The sequence below is a fragment of the Dendrobates tinctorius genome, unplaced genomic scaffold, assembly GCF_039654945.1.
Source record: "Dendrobates tinctorius isolate UK_male_01 unplaced genomic scaffold, ASM3965494v1 ptg000364l, whole genome shotgun sequence".
NCBI classification, from domain to species: Eukaryota; Metazoa; Chordata; class Amphibia; order Anura; family Dendrobatidae; genus Dendrobates; species Dendrobates tinctorius.
This window is the reverse complement of record NW_027362030.1, coordinates 16,817-31,448: the sequence shown is the minus strand read 5'-3', so window position 1 is coordinate 31,448 and position 14,632 is coordinate 16,817. Positions and strand designations below refer to the sequence as shown.

General features: G+C 47.7%; 1 protein-coding gene across 1 annotated transcript in view; it reads left to right on the top strand.

Moving 5' to 3' along the window:
• LOC141075585 (actin-related protein 2/3 complex subunit 1B-like) overlaps positions 1-14,632 on the top strand; it is a 106,818-nt gene that overhangs the window by 80,764 nt on the left and 11,422 nt on the right. The gene's annotated exons all lie outside the window — the stretch shown is intronic.

The window sequence follows — 14,632 nt, the reverse complement described above, 5'->3', positions numbered from 1 at the left end:
TGTCTTTCTCCCTCTTTCCCTTCTTCAAAGGTTGGGAGGTATGATAGGGGCGGCTATGACCAGGGGGTCTGGTTGCCCAATGGATAGCAGTTCTGCCAGGAATTCTGTCACCGTGCGTACAAAAGGGGACAGAGCTTTGGCAGGAGTACTGTACCTAAAAGCAATAAATAGGACTGAGCTGAAATCCTGGGCACAGCTCTGATTACACGTTATATAGTCGTGTTAATCTCCTCTCACTTCTTGTAACCTACAAGTGTACAAAGATATTATATAGTCACCATGTGACTAGTGGGCCTGTGTAACTTCAAATGCCAGGGCTGAATTTTAGTCCCAGTCTGGCCCTGGTCTAGGGAATGGAGTTTCTGCTCGGTCGGGTTAGTGGGATTCTAGCAGAAGGATGGGAGGACTGTCTTGTAGTCTATGAAATTTGGAGGCAACTTTGGGCAGATACAAGGGGTCTGGCTTTAAAGTGACCCTGTCATCTCTAAACTGGGTGTCCGGAGGTAGCCTAGAGAGTGCTTGTAGATCAAATCTCCTGGCCGACGTTAGGGCAGCCAACAGGGCAGTCTTGAAGGAAAGGATCTTTATAGGGACAGAATCAATAGGCTCAAAGGGGGGTTCTGTTAGTGCTGATAGTACTAAGTTGAGATCCCATGGAACCAGCTTACGTTTAATGATGGGTCTGGATCTCACTGCCGCTTTAACGAGTCTAGCCACCCAGTAATTGTTTGCTAGGTTGCAGTTGTATAAAGTCCCTAGAGCCGAGACCTGGACTCTAAGCGTATTTGTGGCTAGACCCACCTCCAACCCCTTCTGGAGGAATTCCTGTATCTGGTCAATGCGGATTTTCTGACCAACCTCCGCCCCTGAGTCTGATAAGAATCTTCTCCAGAATTTGGCGTAGATATTTGTCGTGGAGGCTTTCTTGCTTTTTAATAGGGTGTTGACTAGCCCACGGGAAAACCCCCTCCCTTTCAGCAGCTCCCCCTCAAATTCCACGCCGCTAGGTGTAAGTTGGATACTTGTGGGTGATACACTGGACCTTGGGACAGAAGGTCCGGGAGCTCTGGGAAAATCCATGTCTGGGACACGGACATCTTCCTCAACCAAGGACACCACGGTCTCCTGGGCCAGAATGGGGCTACTAGGGTAACGTGAGCCCTGTCCTCTCAACTCTTCCTCAGCACTATCGGAATTAAATTCAGTGGGGGGAAGGCATACGCCAGGTAGAAGTTCCAAGGGATCAGGAGAGCGTCCACAGCATATGGGTTCTCTCTGGGATCCAGAGAACAAAACAGAGGGAGTTGTCTGTTCCTTCTGCTGGCGAACAAGTCTATTTCCGGGGACCCCCACATGTGTACAATCTGTCTGAAGATGGCCCTCTTTAGTGCCCACTCTCCTTGCTTGAGCCTGTTGCGACTTAGGAAATCGCTGTTATATTGTGTTTTCCTTTTATATGTAGGGATGTAAGGGATAGAAGGTGAGCCTCGGCGATCTGAAAGATACGATTCGCCACATCCATTAAGGGTCTGGACCGGGTTCCCCCCTGGTGGTTAATGTAGGCTACAGTTACCTGGTTGTCTGAGAATAGCCTGACGTGTTCGCCCTGTAGGGACATAAGGAAAGCACTTACAGCCCGCTCCACGGCTAACAGCTCTTTAAGGTTAGAGGAAAATTTTTGCTCTGAAGGTGTCCACGCCCCCTGGACCCACATATCCCCCATATGTGCTCCCCAGCCCCTGGGACTAGCATCTGTGGTTATGATTCGGGAGATATGATTTACCCAAGGAACTCCCCTACGCAGATTTGGTATTTGTGACCACCATCGTAGAGACTGAATGGTATTGTCGGATAAGGTGAATCTACCCTCGAGGCGACCTTCTAGCCGACGGGTGTTGTGCAAAACGTCCCACTGCAGGGTTCTGGTGTGGAATTGGGCCCAGAGCACTGCTGGTATACATGATGTGAGTGAGCCCAACAGCGACATTGCCCCTCTAAGTGTAATCGATGGATTGTCTTTCACCCTGAGTGTCTGACGCTGAATGTTGAATACTTTAGATTCTGGCAACCGACACTTCTGTATATCAGAGTCTAGGATAAGGCCAAGGAAATGCTGCACTTTTAGGGGCTGCAACCGTGACTTTTTAAAATTAATGATCCATCCTAACCCCTGAAGGCTGGATATTACCTTCCCTAATTGGGCGGTGCAGTGAGATTCCGAGTGCCCCACAATTAGTAGATCGTCTAGATAGGGGATCACGAGAATGTCTTGTTCGTGCAAATAGGCCATAACCTCAGCCATTATCTTCGTGAAGATCCGGGGTGCCACTGCTACCCCGAAGGGAAGTGCCCTGTATTGGAAGTGGCATATAATTCCGCCCAGTGAAACTGCCACCCTTAGAAATTGCTGATGATCTGCATGTATCGGGACGTGATAATAGGCGTCTTTAAGGTCTAAGACTACCATAAAGCACCCTCTGAATAGCAATTTAATAGCGGATTTCACAGACTCCATTTTGAAAGAGTGAATTTCAATAATTTCATTGAGGCTTCTGAGATTAATGATAGTGCGGAAGGAGCCGTCTGGCTTCTTGACTAGAAATAGGGGGCAGTAGAACACCTTACCTCTTTGTAGCTCAGGAACCCTTACCAAGACACCCTTCTGGAGAAGTTCCCGGACCTCCAACTCCAACACCTCCTGTTCTGTAGATGAAGAGCGGATGGCGGTTAGAAGAAATTTCTCATGCGGGGTTCTCTGGAACTCAAACCTCAGTCCCGTTCTGATAATGCGCCGTATCCATTGGCTATTTGAAATACTTGATCAGGCTGGGTAGAAGGCCAACAGCCTCCCCCCGACCTGGTCCGGCAGTTATTTAGGATTACAACGGTCCCGTGGGGTATTAAACATATACTGGGTCGCCCTCCCAGGGCCGTGGGGTACTCAGTACCGGGCCGGTGTCAAGGGGATGTGTCACAGCGGCGGTGACCTGGTCCGTGGCCTTAGGCGCCAAAATCAAGGGTGGTTTGTGGTTAATGTAATAGTTCGTGACGCCACCTGTGGTGTTTGGCAAGTAAGATGTTAAGCCAACGCTGCGTGCAGATCCACTGGGACTGATGCAGCAAAGATGGTGTAGCTCCCCACAGGTGGAGCTGTAGTCCCAGGGCAGTGTAGGTGCAATGGTTGAGGAGAGGCACAGAATGGTGCGGATGCTGATACCCAGATGTAGTGGTGCTGATGCGAGAATGAATGGAGGACACCAGAGCTTGCAGTTTCAAAGCTTTACTCACAGTTCGTAGTGAACACAGGTGCCTGCTTTAGTACCGTGTCCTCCGGTGCAGAAGCTCAGCCAACCTCCAGGCGAGATAGGACTCTCCCTGCCAACACTCCGCCAACATGTGCCTTTCTGAACGACTCCGCCAATGAGCCTTTAATGGTGAAGCACTCCAGTACTTAGTTACCCTGGAATACCTCCTTATAGATGTTCCTAGAACTCTCACTTGTATGACAGACAGCTGTAGCCTGCTCAGGGATGCTCCTGGATCCCGGCTCTCTATCAGTTTGCTGTTGTGTCCCAAGTCTTGGATGGGAGTAGTGCATTTACAGCCAACTACTCCACTGGTGTCTGCTGCAGAACCATAAGTGTCCATACAACCTCGGGGACCGGGCCCCGGCCTTGCGCTGAGAACCTATAGGCAGGGTTCCTATCCAACCCACTCCTCCTCTCTGCTCTCTTTACTCCTTCGTTCCGTACTTGTCTCTCCTTCATATGGATGCTTAGGTTACAGGTCTACGTCTCTCTCCTTCTCCTCGGACCCGTCCTCAGACTCTCCTGACTGACTGTCCTTCTGTCAGACGGCCCCCTAGTGGACTGACCTCTAATTCTAAACCTTCCCAACCTTTTATATGGATCTAAACTCCACCCACCTCCCAGCACATCTCGTGTTACGAAGCAAGGATCCGCGAAAGGTGCTCTGCTACCTACTAAGCATTGAGCTGCAATCTGTTCCTCTGCTGAACTATCCTGTGTGTTGGATGCAGGCGTTGGAATGTGGCAAGGAGTTCCCACCTTACCTGGATGGTGGGGCACTACACCTTAGGAGAAGGTGCAGTACCTCAGTGGCGACTGAGTCTCAGTGGTGCCACAATGCCCCCTACCTTTCCGCCTGCTGTCATATCTGGGTCTCTCTCTTGTTGCTCTCCTACAGTCAGACCACCTTCTGTAAGAGTCCCGTCTGTAAGATGGCGTTCCTAAGTAGGGGAATCGTTTCTTGCTGTCGCCAACTTTCTCTAACAGTTCATCCAGCACTTTACCAAATAAATGAACTCCTTCACACGGGATGCCGCATAACTTTGATCTGTCCTGCATGTCACCTGGCCAACATTTAAGCCACAAGGCCCTACGGGCGGCATTGGAGAGGGCCGCGGATCTGGCTACTAACTTTACAGAGTCCGCTGACGCATCTGAGAGGAAGGCCGCCGCTACCTGGATTGTAGAAAGGGAGGAAACGATGTCCTGTCTTGGGACTTTATCTCTAAGCTGCTCTTCTAAATGGTCCAACCATACCATTAAGGACCTGGCAGTGCACGTGGCAGCGATCGCTGGTCTGAGGGCTCCTGCTGATGTCTCCCAGGTTCCATTAAGGAAGACGTCAGCCTTCCTATCCAGCGGGTTCTTTAAGCTACCAAGGTCCTTAAAGAGTAGGGAAGTTTTTTTGCACGCTTTGGCGACTGTTGCGTCCAGTTTTGGGGCTTTGTCCCATGAGGATGAAGCTGCCTCCTCAAATGGATACCTTCTTTTGAAGGCAGGTGGCAGCGAGCCTTTCCTCTCAGGCTTTTTCCACTCCCTTGTGATAAGGGCGCTGATTTTGTCTACCAACGGAGAGGACCTTCGATTTTTCCGGTCCAACCCCCTGAACATCGAATCCTGCACGGACTTTTCTGTTGGGGTCTCCTCAATCCCCATTGTGCTGTTTACCGCCTTTAATAGATTACTGACTCGTTCTAGCGGAAAACAGGAGTGGGCCGATCTGGCTTCTGATGATGATGATGATGACGGGGATGAGTTTGATCTTAACTCTTGTGAGTCGCTGTCTGAGACTAAAACGGGGGATCTAGGAGACTTCCCTTTAAACCCCTTGTCTGGAGATAGGGATCTGACCGAACCCCTAACCTCCTGCCTGACTATCTCCCGCAGACTGGAGGTAAAGTCGGAGGTCTCTTCTGTGACTAGGCGATGTATGCAGGGTCTACATAGCTTCCTTCCATGACCGTCTGGAAGGGGAGCCCCGCACTCGGCACACTCTCTGTGCTTGCTTTTCCCAAAGCACTTTTTCCCCTGACAGATTGGAGAGAGGGAACATAAGGGAACAGAAAATCACCAAGGTGAACTTTCTCGTAGCTCACTTACCCCTGACTTTTAAGAGAGTGGTACCGGGTTCTGTGGGGGGTCATCACAGCTGCCGATCCTTTACGGCTCGTGGACTTTTCAGGTTTCGCCTTCTGGATAGATTTATGCCTCCCAGAGCGGCTGCTGCTGCTAGACCGCTGCTGGGACTTTTCTGAAGGCTGTGGCTGCTCATCCAGAGACTGCATGCTCTAGTGACGCCATTATGCACTATACAGGGCCAGAAGCATCCCGCAGCTGATCTGAGTCTGCTAAGTAGCTGGCCATCCCCTAGGTACCGCCCCCGATGGGGCCAGCAGGTGCCTCTCATCCAGACCCGCCGAGTACCCCTTGGTGTCCGGCTCCTCTCCCCCCCCGACCGCGCCCGCTGTGAGAACCTGGGACCCGCGACCAGGGCGCACGCCGCACCTGCGCATGCCACTGTCGTCATGCTCCCCCAGAGGTGCCCACCCCTGACGTTACCGCTGCGGCCCACAGCGCCTGCCTGGTGCGTCATACGGCGCGCCCAGGCTGCGTCATCGGCCCGCGCACAATAGTCAGTGGCCCGCCTCCTCCGGCGGAAGCAGCCGCCCCGAACCAAGCCGCGGACGCCCCCGGGACCATGCCCCCCCAGCCGAAGGCATCCACCCCCCGCAGGACCGGACCAGGAGGGGCTGCCAGAATATACTTACCGGGTACTGGCGTCGGGCCTCCAGAAGCAGGCACTCCCCCTGAAGGCCTCTTCCACATGCTGCCGCCTGCACCAACAGTCCCCCTGCCGTGTGGCGCTTCCGGTACTCCGGACAGACCGAGGGAGGGGTCCCCTGCTGCCTGAACCGGCCTGCCGGCCCGGGATTCCACTCAAGAAACTTTGGACTCCTGAAGAGGCATGTCTGAAGTGATCCCCTGTCAGGGACAGGAAACCAACTGAGGCGGGAGAGAGGGCCGCCCTTTTTTAGGTCTGTAGGTTTCCTGTCCCCGAAGGGTGGATCCCCTCTCGTGGTGCTGTCATGGCGACTGAATAAAAAGTGTATGCATGTATTGGCATCTGCACCGTCGTAGCTACAGCCACAAAATTTTGCACAGTCACACGTCTGGACCCCGAGAGCATCATAGGCTATGTTGTGAGGCAAAATTTTAACCCCACGCGTTCCAATTCAGCAAATAATTTTGCCCCTATCTACATAATGGGGAAAAAAGTGAAAGGAAAAGTGTTGGGGAAAATTGACAGCTGCCAGATGTGAACACGGGGGACTGAAAGAATGAGAGCGATGGCGCCAAAGAGTATACACCGTACAGTTGCTAAGGCCTGTTTCACACTTGCTTTTTTTTGCAGCGCGTTTTTCCCGCAAAAAAACGCATTGAAAAACGCATACAAAAGCATACAACTGCTGCGTTTTTTTCAAGCATTTTTATGAGCATGCATGAAAAAAACGCAGCGTTTTTAAGCGTTTGTATGCGTTTTTAGTGCGTTTTTACCGCGTTTGCGTTTTTTTCCAACATTAGGTGGCCCCTCACACTAACCCAAACCATGACTTTACTAACCCTAACCCTAACCCTGACCCTGACCCTAACCCTTAACCAAACCATACTTAACCCTAACCCTAACCCTGACCCTAACCCTAACCCTTAACCAAACCATACTTAACCCTAACCCTGACCCTAACCCTGACCCTAACCCTTAACCAAACCATACTTAACCCTAACCCTGACCCTAACCCTTAACCAAACCATACTTAACCCTGACCCTAACCCTGACCCTAACCCTGACCCTAACCCTTAACCAAACCATACTTAACCCTAACCCTGACCCTAACCCTAACCCAAACCATACTTAACCCTAACCCTGACCCTAACCCTAACCCTGACCCTAACCCTTAACCAAACCATACTTAACCTTAACCCTAACCCTAACCCTGACCCTAACCCTTAACCAAACCATACTTAACCCTAACCCTAACCCTGACCCTAACCCTAACCCTTAACCAAACCATACTTAACCCTAACCCTGACCCTAACCCTGACCCTAACCCTTAACCAAACCATACTTAACCCTAACCCTGACCCTAACCCTTAACCAAACCATACTTAACCCTGACCCTAACCCTGACCCTAACCCTGACCCTAACCCTTAACCAAACCATACTTAACCCTAACCCTGACCCTAACCCTAACCCAAACCATACTTAACCCTAACCCTGACCCTAACCCTAACCCTGACCCTAACCCTTAACCAAACCATACTTAACCTTAACCCTAACCCTAACCCTGACCCTAACCCTTAACCAAACCATACTTAACCCTAACCCTAACCCTGACCCTAACCCTAACCCTTAACCAAACCATACTTAACCCTAACCCTGACCCTAACCCTGACCCTAACCCTTAACCAAACCATACTTAACCCTAACCCTGACCCTAACCCTTAACCAAACCATACTTAACCCTGACCCTAACCCTGACCCTAACCCTGACCCTAACCCTTAACCAAACCATACTTAACCCTAACCCTGACCCTAACCCTAACCCAAACCATACTTAACCCTAACCCTGACCCTAACCCTAACCCTGACCCTAACCCTTAACCAAACCATACTTAACCTTAACCCTAACCCTAACCCTGACCCTAACCCTTAACCAAACCATACTTAACCCTAACCCTGACCCTAACCCTAACCCTGACCCTAACCCTAAACCCCCTTAACTAACCCTAACTTTACCCAAACCCCTAAATTCCATTGTCTAAACTAATGGTAAAAAAAAAACCGCATGTGCAAAAAAACGCATACATAAGCATGCCAATGCGCACATATGCTCACCATAGACTTATAATGGGTGTCTTGCTGTAAAAAAACGCATTGCGCGCGCATGCGTTTTTTTGAGGCAAATCGGACGCACAAAAAATGCAACAAGTTGCATTTTGTGCGCCCGAGCGCATACCGCAAAAAAACGCATGCGCGGTAAAACGCGTACAAACGCATGTGTATGCGCACATAAGCGCATCCCATGCAAAGTATAGGAAAAAAAAACGCATGCGCTATTTAGCGCTAAATTACCGCGAAAAAAAACGCAAATGTGAAACCAGCCTAAGGTGGGGCCCTGACATGGGAGACTCACCACACACGGGGATATGAACACACACACAAAATGCACCACACACTACCACGTGCTTCACCACATAGACCACCCTCAGCATACATTTCACCACTGTGGTGTAGTGACCACTGTGTCCACTAGGGGGCGCTGTATGGATGACCCAGGAGAGTGCACGAATGGCAAGATACTGAATGACTGTTATGTATCTCAAGGTGAGTGGCCTTGAGATGGAGATTTGTGTGAGTGTTAGTCAGCAGTGATACTGCTGAGGTGCTGGTTCAATGTGTCAGGGACTAGTTACCTACAAACCCACCCAGGGGGTGCGTTTATTAACGCTATTGTAAAGTGTATATGTGTGTGTGAAGGACCTGTGATGAGGTCATAGTCATGTGACCCGGTGGGCGTGGCTATGGACCATATAATGTGGCCAGGGAAGGTCACATGTGGTGAATGCTGGGACCCAATTGGTCCAGTGTGGAAGGTCCCGTTGAGATGGAGCTTCCTGGCTAACAGCCTGTGGCATGGCTGTGGTGAATGGCTGCACGTGTCTGAGAGTTCCCAGGGGAGGGAATGAACGTCTGCAGTAAGCTGAAGCAGCCATGAGGAGACCCGGACGTGGGTGAGATAAATGAGGCTAAGAGAGCCTGTGTGCTGGACATGGTACAACCTGTGTGACCACAGGGTTCAGCAACGATTTGGATTTCTGGATCACGGAGTGAACTACTTATACGATGGACTACTTGCTAGAGATGGGGTGCACCTTACGAAGACTGGAAAGCATGTATTTGGAAGTCGCCTTGCTACACTTGTAAGGAGAGCTTTAAACTAGAACAACATGGGAAGGGAAGCAAAAGACCAGAAAAAGCCATACACCTGACAAATGCTATTGAGAACTCTGCTATTAGAAGTGGAAAGGAAGAACAAAGACGAAAGAATCTAATTAATAAAAATATTGGAGAAAGAGAAACCAATCACAAACTAAAATGTTTCTATACTAATGCACAAAGCATGGGCAACAAACAAGGAGAATTGGAACTACTAACACAGGAAAAGAAATATGATGTCATTGGAATCACTGAAACTTGGTGGGACAATACACATGATTGGAATACAAGACTAGAAGGATACAACTTATTTGCAAGAAACAGACTTGATAAACGAGGAGGGGGTGTCGCATTGTATGTTAGAAACGCGTATATCTGCACAGAGATTGAAGCTTCAGAGACTGGGAGTTCTGTGGAAACTGTTTGGGTAAGAATACAAGGACAGAACAATGGAAAGGACACCATTGTAGGCATTTACTACAGGCCGCCTGTGCAAGCCGAAGATATAGATGAACTCTTTATGCATCAGATGGCCAAGTTCTCCAAAAAATATGACATAGTTGTCATGGGAGATTTCAACTATCCAGACATTTGTTGGGAATCTCTCTCAGGCAAAACTAACAGGTCAAGGAAATTCTTATCGTCTCTTGCTGACAACTTTATCTTCCAAAAGGTAAGGGAGAAAACAAGGGGAACTGCTACCTTGGATCTAATCCTTATAAACAGGGAGGAAATGGTTGAGGAGGTAAAAGTGGCTGGGACCCTAGGAGGTAGCGACCATGCTATTTTAGAATTTTGGATTACTAGAGGTGGAAGACCTGTGAAGACTCAGACGTCAAGGTTAGATTTCAGAAAGGCAGATTTTAAGGGATTCAGAAAGAGAATTGGAGGGATCCAATGGCTGGATATCCTTAAAGACAAAAATGTCCAGGAAGGATGGGAAATCTTGAAAAATGAAATTCTCAAAGCACAGTTGTTAACAATTCCGAAAAGAGGGAAGAATAGGAAGCATTTAAGGAAACCAGGATGGATGAACACAGAACTTAAGCACATGCTAAAAAGGAAGAAAAAAATGTTTATAAAATGGAAAGAGGGAGGCATATCTAAAGAAGAATATAATGCTGTCTGCAGAACCTGCAGGGCACAAATCAGATTAGCTAAAGCTGAAAATGAACTGAGGCTTGCAAGAGATGTCAAAAGCAATAATAAAGGATTTTGGGGATATGTCAAAAGTAAAAGAAAAGTCAAAGATGCTATAGGATTTTTACAGGATGAAAATGATGAAATGGTAAGACAGGATGTTGAGAAGGCCGAACTTTTAAATTCCTATTTTGCATCTGTTTTCTCTCAGAAAGGAAATGCAACATCAACTGTTATTCACTGTCCTATTAAGGGAATAGAAGAATCCAGGATATCTATAAACAGAAAGATAGTGAGGAAACACTTAGCTAACCTAAATGAATTCAAGTCTCCAGGTCCAGACGAATTACACCCCAGAGTACTGAAGGAGATAGCAGAAGAAATTTTTGAACCCCTCTCCATAATCTTTGAAAATTCTTGGAGAACAGGAGAAGTGCCAGAAGACTGGAGAAGAGCAAATGTTGTTCCTATCTTCAAAAAGGGGAAGAAGGTGGACCCAGGCAACTATAGGCCGGTGAGTCTGACTTCTATACCAGGAAAGATCTTTGAACAAATTATTAAACAACATGTATGTCAATACCTGGATAAGAATGAAGTGATTAAACAGAGTCAGCATGGGTTTGTAACTAATAAGTCATGTCAGACTAACTTAATTTCCTTCTATGACGGTATCACTGATTGGGTGGATCAAGGAAATGCTGTAGATATAGTATATCTTGACTTCAGCAAAGCATTTGACAAAGTCTCTCATACAATCCTTATTGAAAAAATGACTAAGTATGGAATGGACAAGGCAACTGTTAGGTGGATTCATAGCTGGCTTAGTGATCGGACCCAAAGAGTGGTCGTAAATGGCTGCACATCCAGTTGGAAGAATGTCTCAAGTGGGGTACCACAGGGCTCTGTCCTGGGCCCTGTATTGTTCAACATCTTTATCAACGATTTAGATGAAGGAATTGAGGGTAAACTGATTAAATTTGCTGATGACACAAAGCTAGGAGGGATAGCTAATACTAGAGAAGAGAGAGAGAGGATTCAAAAAGATTTAAATAAACTGGAGAAGTGGGCAGCAACTAACAGAATGGTTTTTAACAGGGAGAAATGCAAAGTACTAAATCTGGGCAATAAAAATGAAAAAAGCATATATAGAATGGGAGGAATAGGGCTAAGTGACAGCACATGTGAAAAAGACTTGGGTATACTAATAGATCACAGACTGAATATGAGTCAACAGTGTGATGCAGCAGCAAAAAAGGCAAATGCAATTCTAGGATGTATTAACAGAAGCATACAGTCTAGATCACGTGAAGTCATTATTTCCCTCTACTCCTCTTTGGTCAGACCTCATCTGGAATATTGTGTCCAGTTTTGGGCACCACATTTTAAAAAAGACATCAACAAACTGGAGCAAGTTCAGAAAAGAGCGACCAGAATGGTGACCGGTCTGCAAACCCTGTCTTATGAGGAAAGATTGCAGGATTTGGGAATGTTTAGTTTGCAAAAGAGAAGACTGAGAGGAGACTTAATAGCTGTCTACAAATATCTAAAGGGCTGTCACATTGTAGAAGGATCAACTTTATTCTCATTTGCACAAGGAAAGACTAGAAGCAATGGGATGAAACTGAATGGGAGGAGACACAGATTAGATATTAGAAAAAACTTTTTGACAGTTAGAGTGATCAATGAGTGGAACAGGCTGCCACGAGAAGTGGTGAGTTCTCCTTCAATGGAAGTCTTCAAACAGAGGCTGGACAGACATCTGACTGGGATGATTTAGCGAATCCTGCTTTGAGCAGGGGGTTGGACCAGATGGCCCAGGAGGTCCCTTCCAACTCTACGATTCTATGATTCTATGATTCTATGAGGATTTACAGAGTGAAGCTCTGCCATGGACGCTCTGCTGTTTATATGCGGTTGCATATTGCTTTGGTTTATGATGATGAATAAACCTCATGGACTATGCTTGTTTTATGGAAAACCCGTGCTGGATCTGGTTTTGTGGCGGCTAAGCGAGAATCCCCTATCTGAATGACAGCGCTTCCTCACACCACACATACACCAACCTCGCCACACAAAAGTCGCCACGCTGTCCCAGAGCTGTGATTGGTCGCTATCAGCAACAGTTTTCTTTGTAGACAGTTGTGGTAACTGAGGCCGATTATTCTTATCATTTCTATGGTGTTATCGTCCTTCTGTAAAGCTGGAAATAACACAATTTATTACCGTGCCAACACAGACCACCCTCTGACACAGACTGCAGGGGGAGCCCAGCATCACAGGATAGGATTAGTTACACGGCTCAGCAGTCAGTATCACTCAGGATAGGATTAGTTACACGGCTCAGCAGTCAGTATCACTCAGGATAGGATTAGATACACAGCTCAGCAGTCAGTATCACTCAGGATAGGATTAGATACACAGCTCAGCAGTCAGTATCACTCAGGATAGGATTAGATACACAGCTCAGCAGTCAGTATCACTCAGGATAGGATTAGATACATGGCTCAGCAGTCAGTATCACTCAGGATAGGATTAGATACATGGCTCAGCAGTCAGTATCACACAGGTTAGGATTAGATACACGACTCAGCAGTCAGTATCACACAGGAGAGGATTAGATACACGACTCAGCAGTCAGTATCACACAGGAGAGGATTAGATACACGGCTCAGCAGTCAGTATCACACAGGAGAGGATTAGATACACAGCTCAGCAGTCAGTATCATATAGGTTAGGATTAGATACACGTCTCAGCAGACAGTATCACACAGGATAGGATTAGATACACGGCTCAGCAGTCAGTATCACACAGGAGAGGATTAGATACACGGCTCAGCAGTCAGTATCACACAGGAGAGGATTAGATACACAGCTCAGCAGTCAGTATCATATAGGTTAGGATTAGATACATGTCTCAGCAGACAGTATCACACAGGATAGGATTAGATACACGGCTCAGCAGTCAGTATCACACAGGAGAGGATTAGATACACGGCTCAGCAGTCAGTATCACACAGGAGAGGATTAGATACACGGCTCAGCAGTCAGTATCACACAGGATAGGATTAGATACACGGCTCAGCAGTCAGTATCACACAGGAGAGGATTAGATACACGGCTCAGCAGTCAGTATCACACAGGAGAGGATTAGATACACGGCTCAGCAGTCAGTATCACACAGGATAGGATTAGATACACGGCTCAGCAGTCAGTATCACACAGGAGAGGATTAGATACACGGCTCAACAGTCAGTATCACACAGGAGAGGATTAGATACACGGCTCAGCAGTCAGTATCACACAGGAGAGGATTAGATACACAGCTCAGCAGTCAGTATCATATAGGTTAGGATTAGATACATGTCTCAGCAGACAGTATCACACAGGATAGGATTAGATACACGGCTCAGCAGTCAGTATCACACAGGAGAGGATTAGATACACGGCTCAGCAGTCAGTATCACACAGGAGAGGATTAGATACACGGTTATTATGTGCAATATAATCATTATAATTTGCTATAACCACAGTTGGTTACTATGCCCGGGCAGCGCCGGGCTCTTCAACTAGTATATATATATATATTGTAGGGTTTTGCTCTGGTAGGTAATGTCAGGGCTGCAGTAAGGAGGCAGCACAAAGGCTTAAAGTCCAATTTCAGTGGTTTAATGTCACGTTGTGAACAGCAGATTAACAGAAAGTAAGGAAAAACAAAAATGTACTCCAGCTTGGAGAACCACTGGTCCCATACTCACCCCTTGCATGGGATGGGCTTAATTAAGCGGCTGCCAGGTCCTGCGGCATCCGCCAGGTGCCATTCCCAGGGTTGTTGAGAGTCTGGCTGCTATAGTCCTGCAGCACGGGGATCCTGTGTACAAGTTTCAGGCTGAGTCCAGCCAAGGTCCTGTAACTTCCAGACACACACTCACCATGTGCCAAACACCAACCTCCATTACGTAGCCCATAACCCCTCCTACAAGTGAGGTAGACATCACATGGGCTGATCACCTGACCATGACATCATCGCAGGTCCTGTCTTTAGGGAAAAACCCGGCCAAACATTAACCTGCTGGGAGAAATGTATCTCCCATCCAGTAAAACACCCTTTACTGTACCACTTATATATTTATAATTAGTCCATGTGTAGCATACGCTCACTGTGAGTTGGCCAATAACCGGCCTTGTAGT